We start from the raw sequence: 19,417 nt of genomic DNA on the forward strand, positions 1-19,417 counted from the left end.
CGTATTTCCGCGGTCCGACTTCGGTAGATGCGTCACAAAATGCGCGTAGTGCAGGATGTCAGGCCATAACGCCCTTGGCACAACGAGCCTGAGTTCGTCGATCATGTCCCTGGGCCGATCTCTGGTAGAGCGACTCAAGCGATACAGGATCTCTCGAGAATCCAGAACGAAATCATCAGCAATTTTTGCAAGTTTCCGAGATTGGACGTTTGACAGCTCTCTCACGTCGCCCTTCAGGAATTTCTTGAGCTGCACCAGGTAAGTGTCCTTGTCCTGATGCACCTTGATTCGTCACCAACGTTCCGCTTGAAAATCTAGAGGCCCCATTGCCTCACCCGAATCGCCCGCTTCCTGGGTTTGTGCCCGGGTTATTACTGCGAACACTTTGGCCGCCGTCGACAGCGGGGCCGACTCTGGACCCGGATCACCCTTGATTTCAGCTCTCTGGGTGTTGCCACCCTGGGTCCCAGCGCACACGTTTTCCTTCGGTTTCTGCAGCTTCTCGTGGACCTTAGACACCAGCTGCTAGTGCACTCGTTCATCAGCGTCCTCGACCTTCCAGGACTCGCCAAGCGCGAGAGTCTTCGACGTAAGGTAGTCGGCAGCCTGATTGAATTCACGTTTCACATGAACCAGTCTTACTGACTTGAATCTTGTCTTCAACACCTCGTACACAGCTAGCTTCCTGTGCAGGTTAGGCTGGTTACAATTGATCAGACCTTGCGCTTGCTGAATCGTGATCCTGGAGTCACCAACGACCACAATGTCCAGGATGCCGTGCTCGAGCGCCAGAGTGAGTCCCTTAAGTCCGTGGTATTCTGCATCATTCACGGTCACATCTTCCAGAATGAATCCTCGCGCATCCAGTATTTCCCATCCAGGAACTTGCCACAGGATACATCCGCAACTTCCCTGGCGCGTAGACGTCTTCGCGGCCCCATCGAAACTCAGGATATAACCTTCGTAGTCTGCTTCCAGCATCTCCAAACTGATGGGTACAGGTGGTTTGATACGCCCCTTGACCGGGATCAGGTTTTCAGCGACTTCATCCAGCTGCTCTCGGGGTGTGATCCCTGCACCCAGGATTGCAGCCAACCCATCCTCGTCATGTTGCACTCTACGTATCTCAAGGTTCCAATGAGACAAATTCAGGCCCCACTTGACCGTTCGACCGTCAGCTGACTGCGACGTGTGTAGCCACTTCAGCACAGAGTGCCGAGTGTACACGACGATCTTGGGACTGGGTTCAACCAGAGTGCGAAATAACGCTAGGACTCTCAGGATGGCAATCACTTCCTTTTCAGCGATGTGATACCTCAGTTCGGCATCGTTCAGGGCACGACCCGTGAATCGGACGAGATGCACGATCCCCTCGTACTCCTGGCCTAGCACCGCAGAGGCCGCCCACTGGTTTGCGTGCGGAATGATCACAAACGGCTTGGAACGGTCAGGGTGCCTGAGCAGTGGAGTCGAGACGATCTTGCGTTTCAGGATTTCGAACGCTTCCTTATGTAGTGGGTCTAACTTGACTCACTACTTTAGCTTACACGTTGCGCAACGTGTATGAGGAAGCGTAAGTACTTAGTAATTACTTAGGTTAATTATATTTGAATACACAAATATAATTTAACTTAGACAAGACTCCAAGTAGCTAGTTTAAGGTAAAATGAGAACTGTATTGTTTGTAAATTGATCTTCCTCCTAAAACTGTTAAAACTGTTTATCATCTATGAAAGGGGTTGGCAGCGGCTGGCTGTCAGAGCCCCGCTAATATGCATGTCTCTGATTGGTAGAAAGATGCTGTTTTCTACCAATAGGATCTTTGGGTATGTGTGGACCACTCATTGTGGTGGTCCACTTCAATGTATCCATTGGTGTGTCTTACACCAAGGTGAGGAAGTATCCAAAACTTTTAACAGATAACCTATCTGTTAAATTCACAAGTGGCTTGCAGCCACTTGTACGTGTAACCCCGTTACACCATCCCCCTCTTAAGGTTAGACGCGCGGGGTCTCCGCACGTCAATCTTCGGAATTGACCATTCGTCAACTCTCCGCGTTTGGAGAAGAAATCCGCGCTCATTCAACGATGAGCGCGCCTCAGAGGAAGACCTCGAAGTCGGTGGGGAGTCATCTCTCCATCGATGACTACTTCGAACGCCAGAAGGCGAAGTATGGCGACGTCGTCGACTTCGACGACGACGATGAAGATATGGAGGGCGAGGAGGACTCGCCCTCAAAGCGCAAAGACTCAGTGTCGAGCGAATCGCTCGACCCTCATGCCAAGAACATTCGCCCGCGTGAAGGGGACGAATCGGACGCTTCGAGTTCGAAGCGTTCGCGTACTGAGAGTGATACCCCACTCGCTTTCGCTGGGGCTCTCAGTACTCCGCGCGCTGCTGCTGCAGCGCGTGATATCAAAGCTCAAGGCTCTCCGCGCGCTGCGCCTGCAGCGCGCGATCCGTGGATGCCGTCCGCGTCCGAGATCACGGACCGGTATGGGAACTCGGTACCTCCGAATGAGGTGCCGTTATACGTATGCAGCGCCATCAAAGATGACGCCGTGGCCGCCGAGCTGCACGTTGATGCGGAGACGCATCAAAGGCGCGATTACTACATCGGACTCTTTCATGAGCTCCGATGGTTTCAAAGCAAGAAGACCTCTTCTCGCGGCAAAGTGCCCGAATGGCAGGCACTTTGTCAAAGCTGGAACGCCTTTGTTGAGAACTTCAACAATAAACCGAGTGCTTACCGTGATCGGATTAAGCAAGCGCGTGATCGCTTCGAGACGTACTCGAAGCGTGGAAAGCTGGAGCAACTTCATGTTGCTGCTGAGGAGGCAAATGTGCCGTGCGCTGTGCCCGAGGGCTTTCAGTGCACGAAGTGCTTCCCAGGCGCGGTCCGCTTGAGCGACCGCGACCTGAACGGGTACACGTCGTTTCGTGTGCCCGAGAGTCTCAAAGAGCTCCGTGCTAAGTTCTTAGCACGTGAGGGTTCGGGCGCTAGCGATGATCGCAGCGCTCGTATTACTTCCGCTGCACCAGCGCGTACTGCTCCTCGTACGCCCTCACCATTTCCGGAACGTCCTCCAGCAAGACGTTCCGCGGCTCCCATGTATCTCGATGGGGAGGAAATCCTCTCCAACGAATACGAAAACGAGCCCCTTGAGGGTTCGTTTTCGGGATACTATGGTCAACAATCCGCTCAACAATCCAGCGGGTTGAGCCGCGGGCGTCACGGATCGGCGGTGGCGGGGGTAGGAACACGCCCCGGGTATGATCAGCCCCGGGCTGATCAGTATGCGCCTCTCCACGACCGGGTGTCCGCCGTGGAGCGTTTGCAGGGCGCTGAGTTCGCCGCCCTGAAACAGGAGCTGGCGAACCAGAAGGCCCAAGTCGCGGCGGTCTCGCAGACCGCCTCGAATATCCAGGTCGAGCTGGGGACCCAGATGAAGGGGTTGCTCCAGCGCGTCCGCGCGCTGGAGGAGAGGCTGCTCGTCGCCGAGGCCAAGTCCTCCGCTTCTGCCTCGGCTCCTGCCGAGGCTTCGGGTCAGCTGAGCTAGGTGGCTCGTGCTGCAGGTACGGCTTCAGCCGTCCGGCGTAAAAGGTCGGATGGAAGCGCATGCTTGACGGTATGTCTAGCGTGTTTGCGTAGCCGTGCCGAGCCAACACAGTGAACGGCCCGATGAAGCGCGGAGCAAGCTTACTTGCTCCGAAATCCGAAACTGCATGTTTAGGCAGGTTTTGAGTAGCTAGCAAAACCAATGAACTAACTTTGAATTCATTTGTGTTGTTTCTGCCCGCATTGTCTGCGTTCAGCTTCTGTTGATCAACAGAAGCTGCTATAGTGTCTTGGACAAACCGAATCACGGCTTGTCTTTTGGTGATGAAACTGATTGCATCCGAGCTGAAGTCATTCAGCTCGCTCTCCGCTAGAGGCCCGGCCTCTGCGTGGTTCTTTGCGGTGTCTGCGCCCTGAGCAGACCCGTGGTCCTTGTCCTTGTTGTTGGAGGAGTCTGCGCCCTGCGCAGACTCATGTGGTTTGTCCATTGTTGCAGCTGACACTGTGCAAGTGTCAGCGGTTTTCTGCGGCTGCTGTATTGCAGTCGTAGATCCTCCCCCGCTTAAAGTGGGAGCCATCACTCCGAGTAAACTCGGTAGACGTGGATGTCGCATGGCATTCACATAAAACGGTGTATGCCCGGTCGAGGCATGCACTGAGTTATTGATGGCAAACTCTGCCATCGATAAGCACTCGCTCCAGTATTGGAACGAGTGAGCGTAGCTCTTCAACATATCAACGAGCACGCGATTCACGCGCTCGGTTTGGCCGTCCGTCTGCGGATGATCCGCAGTCGACATTGAAAGCTGGCTCCCAAGAAGTGTAAACACTTCTTGCCACAGGTGCGCTGTGAAGCGCGGGTCTCTGTCCGACACGATGTCGGACGGCATGCCATGGTGTTTGAACACCATGTCGACGAACAGACGGGCCGTCTGCTTCGCGGTCACCTCTGCCGGCACCGCAGCAAGATGTACCATCTTGCTGAAACGGTCGACGAAGACCACAACACCGGTGTTCCCCCCGCTATCCGGGGGAAGACCAAAGACGAAGTCCAAAGACATGGACTTCCAACACTCCGACGGAGTCGGTAGTGATTGCAGTGGAGCCTGCGCGAATGGCGCAGGCTTTACGCGTTGGCATACCTCGCAAGCACGGATGTACTTGCGCACCCACTTATACTGGTGGTGCCAGTAGAAGTCGCGCGTGAGAAGGACGTATGTCTTCTCACGTCCGAGATGTCCCGCAGTCGGGGCATCGTGATATTCGTACATGATCCTGAGTCGCAGGTCATGGTCATTCGGCACGACAACGCGATCCGCGTTGTCGTCGACTGCATTGTAAAGCAGTAGTCCGTCGTGCACACGAAAGCGGTGTGCACGCGCTCGAAGGTGCTTGGGCAGCTTCTGACGGGACTTGTCAGAAGGCGCTGTGCCATAGGCCAGCAAGAGTTTCGTGTCCGCGTCGTGCGCGTACGCGGTTTTCACGTCGTCCAACAAAGACGATGTGGGCGTTCTCGATCGCATGACGTCAATGGCATTGACGTCAGCAGCTTCTGCGTCGTCCGGTCGACGTGATAACGCGTCGGCCACCACGTTCAATCTTCCGGGTTTGTATTCGACCCGGAAGTTATACTCCGCAAAGAATGAGAGCCATCTCGCCATTCTTTGTGATATGTGTGGCGACTTCACTGCGGTGCGCAGTGAAGCATGGTCGGTGTAGACCACAAATGGTCTACTCCCAAGCAAATACACTCGGAACTTTGCGAGTGCGTACTTCATGGCAAGGAGTTCCTTGTCATGCACCGGATAGTTGCGCTCAGCTGGCTTCAGCTGACGCGATTGGTAGTAGACGACACGATCACGGCCCTCGTGATCGTGTTGCATCAACGCACATCCGATTGCAAAGTCGGATGCGTCACATACGACGTGAAATGGACGATCTTGGTCAGCTACTGCCAAGGCCAAGATCGGTGCCTCAGTCAAGCCCCGCTTGACTGCATCGAATGCCTTTTGGCAATCGGTTGTCCAATTCCACACAGCTTCCTTCTTGAGAAGCTGTGACAGCGGGCGGATCTTGCCCGCATAATCCTCCACGTACTTGCACAAGTACGTGGCCAAGCCAAGGAACTGCCTCAGTTCCTTGATACTTGAAGGCGTTGGCCATTCATTGATCACTCTGACCTTTTCCGGGTCAGGGCGAACGCCATTTTTCCCTACGAGACACCCGAGGACGGGTATCTCGCTCGCCCCGAAGATACACTTCTTCAGGTTCGCGTAGAGCTTATGCTTTCGCATAAGCTCAAGTAGCTTCCGGAGATGCACCCTGTGCATCTCTACGTCGGTCTTCCCGTCCACAGCCCGGCTGTGGATGAACACATCATCGAAGTAGCTCGGTGCGAAATCGCGCACCGAGCGCAACAAGTGCGTCACGCACCTGTTGAAAGTCGCAGGGGCGTTCTTAAGCCCCTGTGGCATTACTAGCCATTCCCAGAGCATGCCGCTTGGCGTGCTCACTGCCGTGAGAGGGATATCGCTCTCACGCATTAGGATTTGATAGAATCCATCTCGTAAGTCGAGAGCACTGTAAACGGTGCTCCCGGCCATCGAATCGATGATAACATCTTTTCGCAGTATCAGCGTCTGCGCCGGTACCGTCGCATCGTTCAGCTTGTTATACGCATGAACGATGCGCCATCCGCCCTGTGGCTTCTTGACACAGAACGTCGGAGCACTGTGCGGGGACTTTGATTCCCGCACTTGTCCTGCTTTGCGACGACTTTCAAAGAAGTCGTCGATCGCTTTTACTTGTTCTTGCGGCAGTGGCCACTACCGCGTGACACAGTACTTCGTGCCCGGCACGAGATCAATCTCGTGCTGAATGCCCTTATCCTGCGGAAGCTCCGCAGGAATCTCTTCCGGGAGTACGTCTTTGTACTCCCTCAACAATTCGTAATAGGGACTCGACTTCAGCGAGTCCCAGCCTTGTTCCTCGAAGCGCTCTTGCTTCGTCTTCGCACTGAGATTGTCTTCACTCTCAGTGGTACTTCCCATGAAGAGCTGTCTCAGCTCTTCGCTCTCGCTCTCCGTTCTTTCGCTGTTCGAAAGATCGCAGGCCTGCTCGATGCGTCCATCGTGCAAGTCGCGCGTGCAGCGCTTCCAGCTCATGGCTGGAAGCGAAGTCAACTCCGACGCCGTCGTCGGAGGATTAGCGAGTTCCAAGTCACGATACTGGAATCCAGTATCGGTGCGCGTCAAGACGCTTAGCGTCTCAACATCCGGCGTCACCGCCTCAGTCTGCCCGGCAGACTGCTCTTGGTGCGTCTCGGTCCCGGACCGAGACTTGCGCAGCGTTCTCCGCTTGCGCCGTCTTCTTGCTGTTGTTGAGGTGTATCTACCTCCTCGAAGTCAAGTCTCGACAGGCTTCGTAGTCGAACAAAGTTGTTCGACGCGCCTGAATCTACCAAAGCTCGAAGAGAGTCACTCGCTCTCTTCGAGTAAACCTTCAAGATGACTAGGTTCGGCCTGTCATCTTGTTTCTTGCAGTGAGAGCTGGTCTCACTGGGGGCTGCAGTCCTCAGTGTCGCGTGCCCGATGCCGGCACGCGCGACTGTATTATCAGTAGGGCGCCCCACGCCTACTGGATGTTTGCGTTTTTTGTTGGTCCGCGGCGATGCCTAGCATCGCCACGATGTCTACCTCCAGGGGGCATGGGAGCTGTGCACTCCCGTGCAAAGTGACCGATCCTTCCGCAGCGGAAGCATCGCACGTTACCTCCCTGCTGCTGGTAAGCAGCAGTTGTTGCGTTCGAGAGGTCCATTGGTTCTGGACCTCCCGTCCTCGCTACCGGGCGCGGTTGCGGCCTCGGTACGTTTACATGGAGTTTAGCCTGCCGCAGGCTAAACTCTTCTTGCATGGCAAGGGTGATTGCAGCTTCGAGAGTACTCGGGTACTCTCGGAAGAGATAGGTCTTCACAGCCCCATCTCTAAGTCCTTTCATGAACGTGACGACCTTGGTCGCCTCGTCAATCGGGTTGGTCACGATATTTGATACCAAGTATCGTGCGCGCTGCGCGTAAGCATGGACGTGATGCTTACCCTGCTGAAGGTCGAGGAACTCCGCCCTCGACCGGAACTCGTTTTGCGGGGGCTCAAACGCTTGCTTGAGCTCCTCTTTGAACATCTCGTACGTGCTGAAGTACGTAGGATCGGAGAGTCGGCGCCCATACGCCCAACTCCTTGCGCGTCCGCCAAGGCAGGACATGGAGAACGCGACCTTCGACAGCGGGTCGACGATGCGTCGAGCCGCTATGGCTGTGTCGAGCTCGACAAGCCATCGGAGGAGAGGCTCGCCCTCTCTTCCCACGTAATTGCTTACGCTCAATTTCAATGATTGAGCACGCGGTGTCGTCCCTGACGACGCCGTCACTGACGACGCCGTCACTGAGGAAGCAGCATCGCGCTGCTCCTTCATGATGAACCCCAGAGCAACACCATGTTGCTCTGTCGGCGATAGCGTACGCAGCACCGTAGCTATCGCCGCCTCCCCAATGACTGTTGACAGTCGTTGGAGGGCCTCCCACTCTGGGTCCGACAGGTGGGGGCAGTCCGCGCGTGCAACATGCGTTGCAGGTGTGCTGGAGCTCTCCATGGGCACCTCCGTGCTCATGTGGTTCTCGGCTCCGCGTTCGTACACCTCGTACGAACGTCAAGCAGTCGGTCGTTGGACGGACTACAGCGTGCTACCAGGTGTAGTGGGTCTAACTTGACTCACCACTTTAGCTTACACGTTGCGCAACGTGTATGAGGAAGCGTAAGTACTTAGCATTTTCTTAGGTAATTATATTTGAATACACGAATATAATTTAACTTAGACAAGACTCCAAGTAGCTAGTTTAAGGTAAAATGAGAACTGTATTGTTTGTAAATTGATCTTCCTCCTAAAACTGTTAAAACTGTTTATCATCTATGAAAGGGGTTGGCAGCGGCTGGCTGTCAGAGCCCCGCTAATATGCATGTCTCTGATTGGTAGAAAGATGCTACTTTCTACCAATAGGATCTTTGGGTATGTGTGGACCACTCATTGTGGTGGTCCACTTCAATGTATCCATTGGTGTGTCTTACACCAAGGTGAGGAAGTATCCAAAACTTTTAACAGATAACCTATCTGTTAAGTTCACAAGTGGCTTGCAGCCACTTGTACGTGTAACCCCGTTACACCTTAGCTCTGGACAAGTCTCGCCTGGATTTCACCTGTTCTTCCGTCGACTCATACAGGACGGCAGCGATTACGGGGAGGTCTTCGATGAACTTATTGTAATAGTTCAGACTTCCCAGGAAGCTCTGCACCCGCTTGAGTGCCGATGGGAAAGGTAAATCGTGGACTCCCTTGGCAATCTTGGGTGTATTCCTTCGGCACTAATTTCGTGCGAAAGGTACAGAATAGATGACTTTCCAAATTCGCTCTTAGGAAGGCTCACGGAGATATTCCAGTAGCGCAAACGGAAGAGCAGGGCGTTCAAATCCAGGCACAACTGCTCCCAGGTGGGCGCACCATGGGCAATGTCGTCGATATACGAGCTTCGACCAAGTACTGGACCCATTTGGGGTGGTGCCGGGATATTACGCTGAAACACCGTCATCTCGTCCGTCAGAACCGGAAGGTCAAGCATCGTTTCGGCTGAAATCCTGGATTCACCTGAGTTCAATCCCAGGAAATCCAAGACATCTTGGTCGACTTCTGCTTCCTCTTCCGGCGAGAGTCTTACAAAGCCCCACAACCAGTTGTGGAGTACTGCTTCCAAGTGCTCGCCATCTTGAGCAGAATTCCGGACATCACCAGGAGCTGCCACCGAAGACTCACGGCTACCACCTCGATGAGAAGAAGCTGCACGGGATCCACGAGTAGCAGAAGCTGAGTCTTCGGCGGGGTGGCGAGGTCTCTTGTCCGGATGACTGGCGGACGGACTGCAACGGCGCGTTGTCTTGTTCACCTCGGCCGACCGCTCCTCCGACGACAACTCAACGCGAGAATCCGATTCCAGGAAGGCAGCGTGGGCCGAGTCAACGGCAATGGCATCCTCGGTGCGAGACGGATCGGCATTAGCCAGCATGTCCTTGAGGACTCGCCGAGTTTCGTGGCTGATGTCCAGCAGGTTCCAATTCAACTCGCCAGTCGACAAACCTGTAAGACATGAGTCATCGCCCAGAATCAGAACACAAGCCAGCACATGCAGCAACTCAACAACCCGTACGAACCTTCGGAGATCAGCACCAGAACGTATGGGTCCATGTCTTCAAACTTGACGTGCGCCCGAAGAGTCCGGTTGGCGCGCGTTAGCAGCTTCACCTGCTCTTGAAGGTCTTCATTTCGGCGCTGGAGGCGAGTCGACGGCGAGTCATCGCCGGCATCTAAGCGAACCAGAAGATCACGAAGACGCTTGCTTTGTGTAGTCGACGACGCCACGGCAGCCTTGAACGCCGTCTGCTCGCGAGTGAGCTGGAGAGCCAGACGCTTGCACTCGTCGTCAGCAGCCCTCACGCGGTTCTCCAAGCGGGCACCCGTCTCGGTGTGCGCATCCACGGCTCCGCGAAGACCCTCCATCTCCTGGAGGTAGTGAGCCTTCAAGACCCGCAAATGCTTGACCTCCTTCTTGGAGTGCTCGAGCTCCGCGCGCGCTTGCTTGAGGAACACCATGGTGTTCTCGTGCTTGAACGATTCCTTCATCGCCGGGTTTTCGGCGGCAGCACGCGCAGCTTCAGTAGAATGCAACTGGCCTCGCATCACAGCTAAGTCCAAGTTGATGTCATCGTGGACTCCCTTGTTGGGCTGAGCCGCCGCCACCACGTCTTCCAGCGAGCGAGCGGCAGCCAAGCGGGAGCCCACGTGGCGATCTCCACGGATGTTGGGGCCCTGGTGCAGGGTGACATTAAGACGGCCGATGAGATGCAGCTGAGGACGCAACATCGCGATCACGAGTTCCGACGCCTCAGCACTGGCCTCCATGACGATTTTGTCGACGTCTTCACACGACACCGTGATCAGCGAGGCGTCGGTGTGGAACAGCCAGCTTCAGCACTCAAAGTACAGCGCCGAGCAACTAGCTGCGACGACGGGATCGCAACCGAGTCGTTGGCAGCATTATCAACGGGTACATCAACCAGAGAAGTGTCCTGCAAGACAAGAGACGACGATAATAACCTCGATGGTAAGCGACAACAGCTCAAGATCAAGGTGCAAGTCAACGGGACATACCGAAGGAACAGCAGGAGAGGTGGCCAGGGACGCGGACGACTCAGCAGAAGCATCCAACGAAGCTTGGCTCAGCGTATCGCAGCCAGCGAGTGAACGCAACCGGAGATGACGGGACAACCTGGGGAGCAGACGCACAAAGCCGCCAAGCATCAGCACCTCACGAGACGATGACAGAAAGCGAGAAGACGGCAGGAAACTCACCGTGGCCGAACTGGCCGTCGACTCAGCAACGCTCTCATCCTCGGACACCGCCTACTGCGAGGGAGCAGGAGCAGCAGGCGAACTATCAGCACCAAGTGCGCTTCCTCGACCTGACGAAGACTGACCAAGATACCAAAATCCCGGTTAGCAGTGAAGACGGCTAGAAAACAAGAGAAGACGGCTTACCTGGAGCGAAGACCGAGACACACCGAGAGCCCTGACCGCCGAGTTCACGGCGGATTGGGCAGCGCGCGAAGAACCAACCATGGCGCAGGAGCACCCCGACGCTCACCAGCACGCGGCTCGAGTCGCGGTGGGGGCAGTTGTGGTATCGGGAAATGAGAGCCGAAGCCAAAACCGAAAAGCGAGACAGGGGTGAAGAAGACTCGAGGCGCCGGCGCCAATTGGCAAGTCACAACCCATCGCCAGTCATTGGACTAAACTCCCCGATCGCTGATTGACCTAAATTGGTCGGTGACGATGACTCGTCGACGGTCCCAAGTCAAGCGCGGGCGGTTGCAGGTCGCTACGTACGGTGCGAACCTACTGGCAAGCTCCGAACTTATGAGTCGTCGGCGCTTGTCCCTAGTCTTCGGTGGCGTTTCAGTGGCCGTTTGAGTCGTCGGTAGCGCCGTCACGTCGCAGAGAAAGGGCCGAAGAGTCGTAGGTTACAATTGGCGGTCCAAAACGGACGCGTTTATACTTGATATTTGTATTGATCGATAGGAAACTTAAGAGAAGACAGGATAAGCCTTCGGGCAACAATAACAGAACAGCTTTTCCTCCTAACCGCAAGGGCGACACCGGTGCCTGCAGTGAACGACCTGCAGCTCAAGGTAAACCTGGTACGTAGGATTATGACTGTCGGTGGGCACATCTACTAGTGTAGCGTGTGTTCATCCCGGGTAGGGCCAAGAGTTAGTGGCCGCTTTATTGGTAGCGACGAGTTGTCGCCAGGAACTGGAGGAGCGAGAGCGCACTCCATTTATCTCTTCCCGCCGGAGTATAGCTCCGACACCCTCGTATCACGCCGTAACAGGCCGGGACCCTTCCTTCTGAGAGCCTGCGAGGTATATTTTGAGTGTGAGAGCGTGCTAGCCTTTGCTCGTGGCTAGTGACGCTGAGTCTTCCGTCGATCGACTAGCGGAAGCTCGGTACACAGGGGAAACACCAACCCGGTGCAAGGGAAAGTTCCTGGTCCTTCAGGTTCTAAGCCTAACAAGCCCATTGAGTCTTCGTGATTTGGTGGGTGTTGTAGGTGGGGACTGTGCAACTATATAATTTAGCGCGTGTTCCTACACGACATTAACGTCTACGTGGCTGTCCTGACCTCGATCATGAAGGTTCCAGCAATCCCCCCAGCACGGAGAATCGCCCAAGTTAACATTTAGCGGATCACATATCGCCCTTGTTCAAGTTGTACCCGAGGGAAATTGCGCTTTCACTTGATGAGGCTTAGTTTGTTCACGTGTTAAATTCAATCAGAGTTCGATATGCCCCTAAAAACGCAAGTGGTGTGTGGCGAGGCGGGTGATCATCTTTTGTCGCCCAGGTGTATAGCACGTAGCCATGGGGCTGCCCATCCGGAGAAATACTCTTCCTTCCGGGTTTCCCGATGGGGTCAGACCTCGAAAGCAACACTGGGTGCCGCAAACGAAGTCGGCCTGTGACCTTGTGAATCCATTTAGGTGTCGTTTAACTTCAGTGGGACGGAATTCACTGGTTGAGTTGTTTTCACTATGAAGACGCCTTGAGTGTAAACGCTTACGTTACTTCCAAAAGTAAGGCTCCATGACTGGGGGTGAAATCACAGGTAAGCCTTCCTCGATAACCTTCAAATACAGATAGTTATCCGATATATATTCTTTTGGACCCTTCAGCACACCAGTCTACTAGAGTTTCTTCCAGACTACTGGTGAAGCCTGGAAGCACCCTTCCCTCACGCGCACCAGCTTCCACAAGGAGATAATTAACTCCAAGCAGAACGACTGGTCGCAACTGGTCGCCTCGTCGGAAGATCCGCATTCAGAGCCTGACGTTCGGAGTTTCTTCGTCTGGAGTCGGGAGACTGCTGATTCTGGAGATGACTTACGCTTAGCATACTCCACTCCCAAGCGTTCTCGGGCAGTCTCCTTCCGCACTCTACTTCCGCTTGCTTGGTCACTCAACTTGTGCGTGTCCCTGCTCCCCACAATTGCTGAGGATCTCCAGCGTCTCATGTCTTTTCTGGACCCATCGCAACCAAGGTTACCGGATAGACGCCTGGCCAAATTCTGTGGTGCCGCTTCGTGTCAGGTGCTTCCGCAGGGTCCAAGGAGATCACCCGACCATATTCAGCTCCACATACCAACGCTATTGTTGTTTCTACGGTGTGGCAGCAGTGCGGATGTTTCATATTCGCTACGCATTGGGGTGCTTGTATACCCAGTGTCGTACTTCGTGTTTTCAGGCTGAAGGTGATTCGCCCTGAGGTTTCAGGCAGAGTAGTACCTGGGATAGCGGTTCCCAGGGCTGCTGGTGGATCTGCGTGGCGCGATTAATCTGGGATAGTGGTTCCTAGCTTCGCTGTCTCGCCTACATCAACGCATTGGGCGCGGAAGCCCCAGGGCGCAGAGCGAGAACCCTGGATCAAGACAGGATCAAGCCGATCCAACTCTCGGGGCCACTCTTAGGTCTGAAGGGCGAGGGAAGACCTGTTGTGCGAATTACAGTCTGAGCCGCCGGAGGAAGTGTTGTGACTGGAAGCGACTCGAAGCCGGAGTCGCTGAGCAAGGAGGAAGCCGTTAAGGCCCTGAGTCCAAGGGACTGAGAAGAGAAGTGGACTGAGTGTGTGGTGTCGTGCCTGCATATACAAGGGGGGAGTGTGTGAATCGTGCGGACAGAGACTTGTCAAGCGAGGTACAAGTTTCGTCTGGGAATACTTGAAGAAATTCAGAATCGGGGGTATCTGGCGTGGCCGACGCAAGTCCGGGCCCACAGCGTAGCCGTAGGAAGGACAGTACAAGGGATCACAGAGTGACAAAGCAACACACGCCTCGCCAACCTCGAACTGGGCTGAGCGAAGCCGTACTGAGCTGAGAAGAGCTGAGCTTTGCTGACGTGGCGCTGGGTAGGCGGCGCAGAAGAAGAGCGGGGTGTGTGGCGAGGCGGGTGATCATCTTTTGTCGCCCAGGTGTATAGCACGTAGCCATGGGGCTGCCCATCCGGAGAAATACTCTTCCTTCCGGGTTTCCCGATGGGGTCAGACCTCGAAAGCAACACTGGGTGCCGCAAACGAAGTCGGCCTGTGACCTTGTGAATCCATTTAGGTGTCGTTTAACTTCAGTGGGACGGAATTCACTGGTTGAGTTGTTTTCACTATGAAGACGCCTTGAGTGTAAACGCTTACGTTACTTCCAAAAGTAAGGCTCCATGACTGGGGGTGAAATCACAGGTAAGCCTTCCTCGATAACCTTCAAATACAGATAGTTATCCGATATATATTCTTTTGGACCCTTCAGCACACCAGTCTACTAGAGTTTCTTCCAGACTACTGGTGAAGCCTGGAAGCACCCTTCCCTCACGCGCACCAGCTTCCACAAGGAGATAATTAACTCCAAGCAGAACGACTGGTCGCAACTGGTCGCCTCGTCGGAAGATCCGCATTCAGAGCCTGACGTTCGGAGTTTCTTCGTCTGGAGTCGGGAGACTGCTGATTCTGGAGATGACTTACGCTTAGCATACTCCACTCCCAAGCGTTCTCGGGCAGTCTCCTTCCGCACTCCACTTCCGCTTGCTTGGTCACTCAACTTGTGCGTGTCCCTGCTCCCCACAATTGCTGAGGATCTCCAGCGTCTCATGTCTTTTCTGGACCCATCGCAACCAAGGTTACCGGATAGACGCCTGGCCAAATTCTGTGGTGCCGCTTCGTGTCAGGTGCTTCCGCAGGGTCCAAGGAGATCACCCGACCATATTCAGCTCCACATACCAACGCTATTGTTGTTTCTACGGTGTGGCAGCAGTGCGGATGTTTCATATTCGCTACGCATTGGGGTGCTTGTATACCCAGTGTCGTACTTCGTGTTTTCAGGCTGAAGGTGATTCGCCCTGAGGTTTCAGGCAGAGTAGTACCTGGGATAGCGGTTCCCAGGGCTGCTGGTGGATCTGCGTGGCGCGATTAATCTGGGATAGTGGTTCCTAGCTTCGCTGTCTCGCCTACATCAACGCATTGGGCGCGGAAGCCCCAGGGCGCAGAGCGAGAACCCTGGATCAAGACAGGATCAAGCCGATCCAACTCTCGGGGCCACTCTTAGGTCTGAAGGGCGAGGGAAGACCTGTTGTGCGAATTACAGTCTGAGCCGCCGGAGGAAGTGTTGTGACTGGAAGCGACTCGAAGCCGGAGTCGCTGAGCAAGGAGGAAGCCGTTAAGGCCCTGAGTCCAAGGGACTGAGAAGAGAAGTGGACTGAGTGTGTGGTGTCGTGCCTGCATATACAAGGGGGGGGGGGTGAATCGTGCGGACAGAGACTTGTCAAGCGAGGTACAATTTTCGTCTGGGAATACTTGAAGAAATTCAGAATCGGGGGTATCTGGCGTGGCCGACGCAAGTCCGGGCCCACAGCGTAGCCGTAGGAAGGACAGTACAAGGGATCACAGAGTGACAAAGCAACACACGCCTCGCCAACCTCGAACTGGGCTGAGCGAAGCCGTACTGAGCTGAGAAGAGCTGAGCTTTGCTGACGTGGCGCTGGGTGGGCGGCGCAGAAGAAGAGCGGGGCGGCACAGAAGAAGAGCGGGGCGGCGCAGAAGAAGAGCGGAGCGGAGCTGAGCTGAGTTGTGTCGAGAAGCCAATTATGGGATTGTGTGATCTGGGCGTCTTACCTGTTCGTTGTAAGGCGCTTCGCCACACGTGTCACGCCGTAAAAAGTCGGAACCCTTCCTTCTGAGGGCCTGCGAGGTATATTTGCGTGTGAGAGCGTGCTAGTCATTCCGCGTGGCCAGTGACGCTGGGTTTCCGTTGATCGACTAGCGGAAGCTCGGTACACAAGGGAAACACCAACCCGGTGCAAGGGAAAGTTCCTGGTCCTTCAGGTTCTAAGCCTAACAAGCCCATTGAGTCTTCGTGATTTGGTGGGTGTTGTAGGTGGGGACTGTGCAACTATATAATTTAGCGCGTGTTCCTACACAACATCACTGTCACCACTATTTTCATCGCTACTATTTTTCCTGCTCCACCCTCCACCTGCACCTTCGCCGCCGCCATTTCTTTATAAGCAACGCCACCACTATTGTCACTGCCGCTGCCATTTTCGCCGTCATCATTTTTATCACCACTTCTGTCGCTGCCATTTTCATTACTACCACTGGTCCGCCCTCCACTTCTATCTTCGTCACCACAATTATTATCACCACAGCCACCAATATTTTCACCACCACAGTTCCGACCTCCACTTGCACTTTCGCCACCACAATTATTATCACTGCCGCCACTGATATTATTACCCTCTACGTGCACCTACTTCACTGCCGCCACCGTCACTATTGTCGCCCGATTTCCTGCTCAACGCTAATCGCCTGGGACGAGGTACGACCAGGGGGGGGGGCTTCGTAGCATACCCTGCCTGGATCTCACCTTTGGAATAGAGCTTAGCGAACGCCCTGATCCAGCTTCGCTTGCTATTGCGCTTCGACTTGTCCTAGCGAAAATCTGGTAACGTTCGAGAACTCCTTAGAGATGCAGCCACATTCCTTCGCCATGTCACCAGCATGGAAACTGAGTTCTGGGTCTACCGTTGGAAACACGAAACGGCTAAGGCCAGCGCGTATGCATGGTCGCGCAAGGACATGATCACATGCAGTCGACATATAAGAGATGAGCGGTTCCTTCGTAGTCGTCTAGGAAACATGATGCGAGCGAACTTGGTATCCGCGACACCAACAAAACAATTCATGCAGCGCCAGACTTCGATCCTACTGAAACGAGCACTTGCTTCATACATGTTGCAATTGGGGATGCCGTCCAGCAGCGCCGTAAAGTGCGCTATCAGGTCTGACTTCAAAAGTGCATTGACGCAGATCTCAAGCTAGGACATGAATGCTACGCTTCTAGCACCAAGACAATTTCTCCAACGACATCACCACAGTCGCTCAAGGACGCGGCAGCGGAGGAATTACCTTAACTAAGTGAAAGAGCACTTAGATGTGCTAACACATGGCGTCTGCCCGCCATTCACTTAGTAATGTTTGACTAGGTTCGCACACTAGCTACGTTAGGTTCGCACCTCACTTGGGAAGCACCAACAATGCCCAAAGAACTCCGCACACAGCCCGGTCGACCACACCAGCGCAAGTCGCGCACGTGCTGGAAGTGTGCGAAAGTATTCGCACGACCTGCCAACTTGCACCATCACCTTCAAAAGAAAACAAATGTGACAAGAAGTCGAAAAGGCGCAGCAGGAGGCGCGGGAGGTAGCGAGTCGCCTCAGCAGTCGAGTCCACTACCTAAAGAAAAGCTCGAGCGCGCCGGCGGGATCGCTGTTGATGATGCAGCCAAAGCAGCTTGCGAAGATCACGCCGCAGCCCTGGCGTCTGCCAAAGCGCTCGCCAAGGTTAACTTTGCGGACCTCGTAGACCTTTGTTAATCGGCGATTAATAAATTGGTGCTCCCACTCTTACCACTGTTATGCAACCATTCAGTTTTGTACCCATACGTGTTACCGAGAGTGTTCATGCAATTGTGTCCAATTTCCATCAGACTTTTCGATTCCCAACTGCAATGGGGTGTCAGAATCAATGCTAATTCAGTTCAAATTCACCACAACCAGTGCGTAAACGTACAGTTTGAAAAATTAATGCTTTAAATTTGATCAGATAGCATTTCTAACTAACAAACGAATTTTTGAATGAAGTGACGCAAATTTCTACCGACTAATATTGTAACGGGGTTACACGTACAAGTGGCTACAAGCCACTTGTGAATTTAACAGATAAGATATCTGTTAGAAGTTTTAGATACCTCCTCACCTTGGTGTAAGACACACCAACGGATACATTGAAATGGGCCACCACAATGAGTGGTCCACACCTACTCAAAGATCCTATTGGTAGAAAGTAGCATCTGTCTACCAATTAGAGACGCGCATATTGGCGGGGCTCTGACAGCCAGTCGCTGCCAACCCTTTTATAGATGATAAACAGTTTTAACAGTTTTAGGAGGAAGATCAATTTACAAACAATACAGTTCTCATTTTACCTTAAACTAGCTACTTGGAGTCTTGTCTAAGTTAACTTATATTCGTGTATTCAAATATAATTACCTAAGTAATTACTAAGTACTTACGCTTCCTCATACACGTTGCGCAACGTGTAAGCTAAAGTAGTGAGTCAAGTTAGACCCACTACACCTGGTAGCACGCTGTAGTCCGTCCAACGACCGACTGCTTGACGTTCGTACGAGGTGTACGAACGCGGAGCCGAGAACCACATGAGCACGGAGGTGCCCATGGAGAGCTCCAGCACACCTGCAACGCATGTTGCACGCGCTGACTGCCCCCACCTGTCTGACCCAGAGTGGGGAGCTCTTCAATGACTGTCAACAGTCATTGGAGAAGCGGCGATAGCTGCGATGCTGCGTACGCTATCGCCGACGGAGCAACATGGTGTTGCTCTAGGATTCATCATGAAGGAGCAGCGTGATGCTACTTCCTCAGTGACGGCGTCGTCAGGGACGCCACCGCTTGCTCAATCATTAAAATTGAGCGTAAGCGATTACGTGGGAAGCGAGGGCGAGCCTCTCCTCCGATGGCTTGTCGAACTCGACACAGCCATAACGGCTCGACGCATCGTCGACCCGCTGTCGAAGGTCGCGTTCTCCATGTCCTGCCTTGGCGGACGCGCAAGGAGTTGGGCGTATGGGCGCCGACTCTCCGATCCTACGTACTTCAGCACGTACGAGATATTCAAAGAGGAGCTCAGACAAGCGTTTGAGCCCCCGCAAAACGAGTTCCGGTCGAGGGCGGAGTTCCTCGACCTTCAGCAGGGTAAGCATGACGTCCACGCTTACGCGCAGCGCGCACGATACTTGGTCTCGAACATCGTGACCAACCCGATTGACGAGGCGACCAAGGTCGTCACGTTCATGAAAGGGCTTAGAGATGGGCCTGTGAAGACCTATCTCTTCCGAGAGTACCCGAGTACTCTCGAAGCTGCGATTACTCTTGCCATGCAAGAAGTGTTTAGCCTGCGGCAGGCTAACCTGCATGTGAACGTGCCGAGGTCGCAACTGCGCCCGGTAGCGAGGACGGGAGGTCCGGAACCAATGGACCTCTCGAACGCAACAACCGCTGGTTACCAGCAGCAAGGAGGTAACGTGTGATGCTTCCGTTGCGGAAGGATCGGTCACTTTGCCAGAGAGTGCACGGCTCCCGTG

This window comes from Phytophthora cinnamomi (genome assembly GCF_018691715.1).
Source record: "Phytophthora cinnamomi strain GKB4 chromosome Unknown Contig1, whole genome shotgun sequence".
Lineage (NCBI taxonomy): Eukaryota > Oomycota > Peronosporomycetes > Peronosporales > Peronosporaceae > Phytophthora > Phytophthora cinnamomi.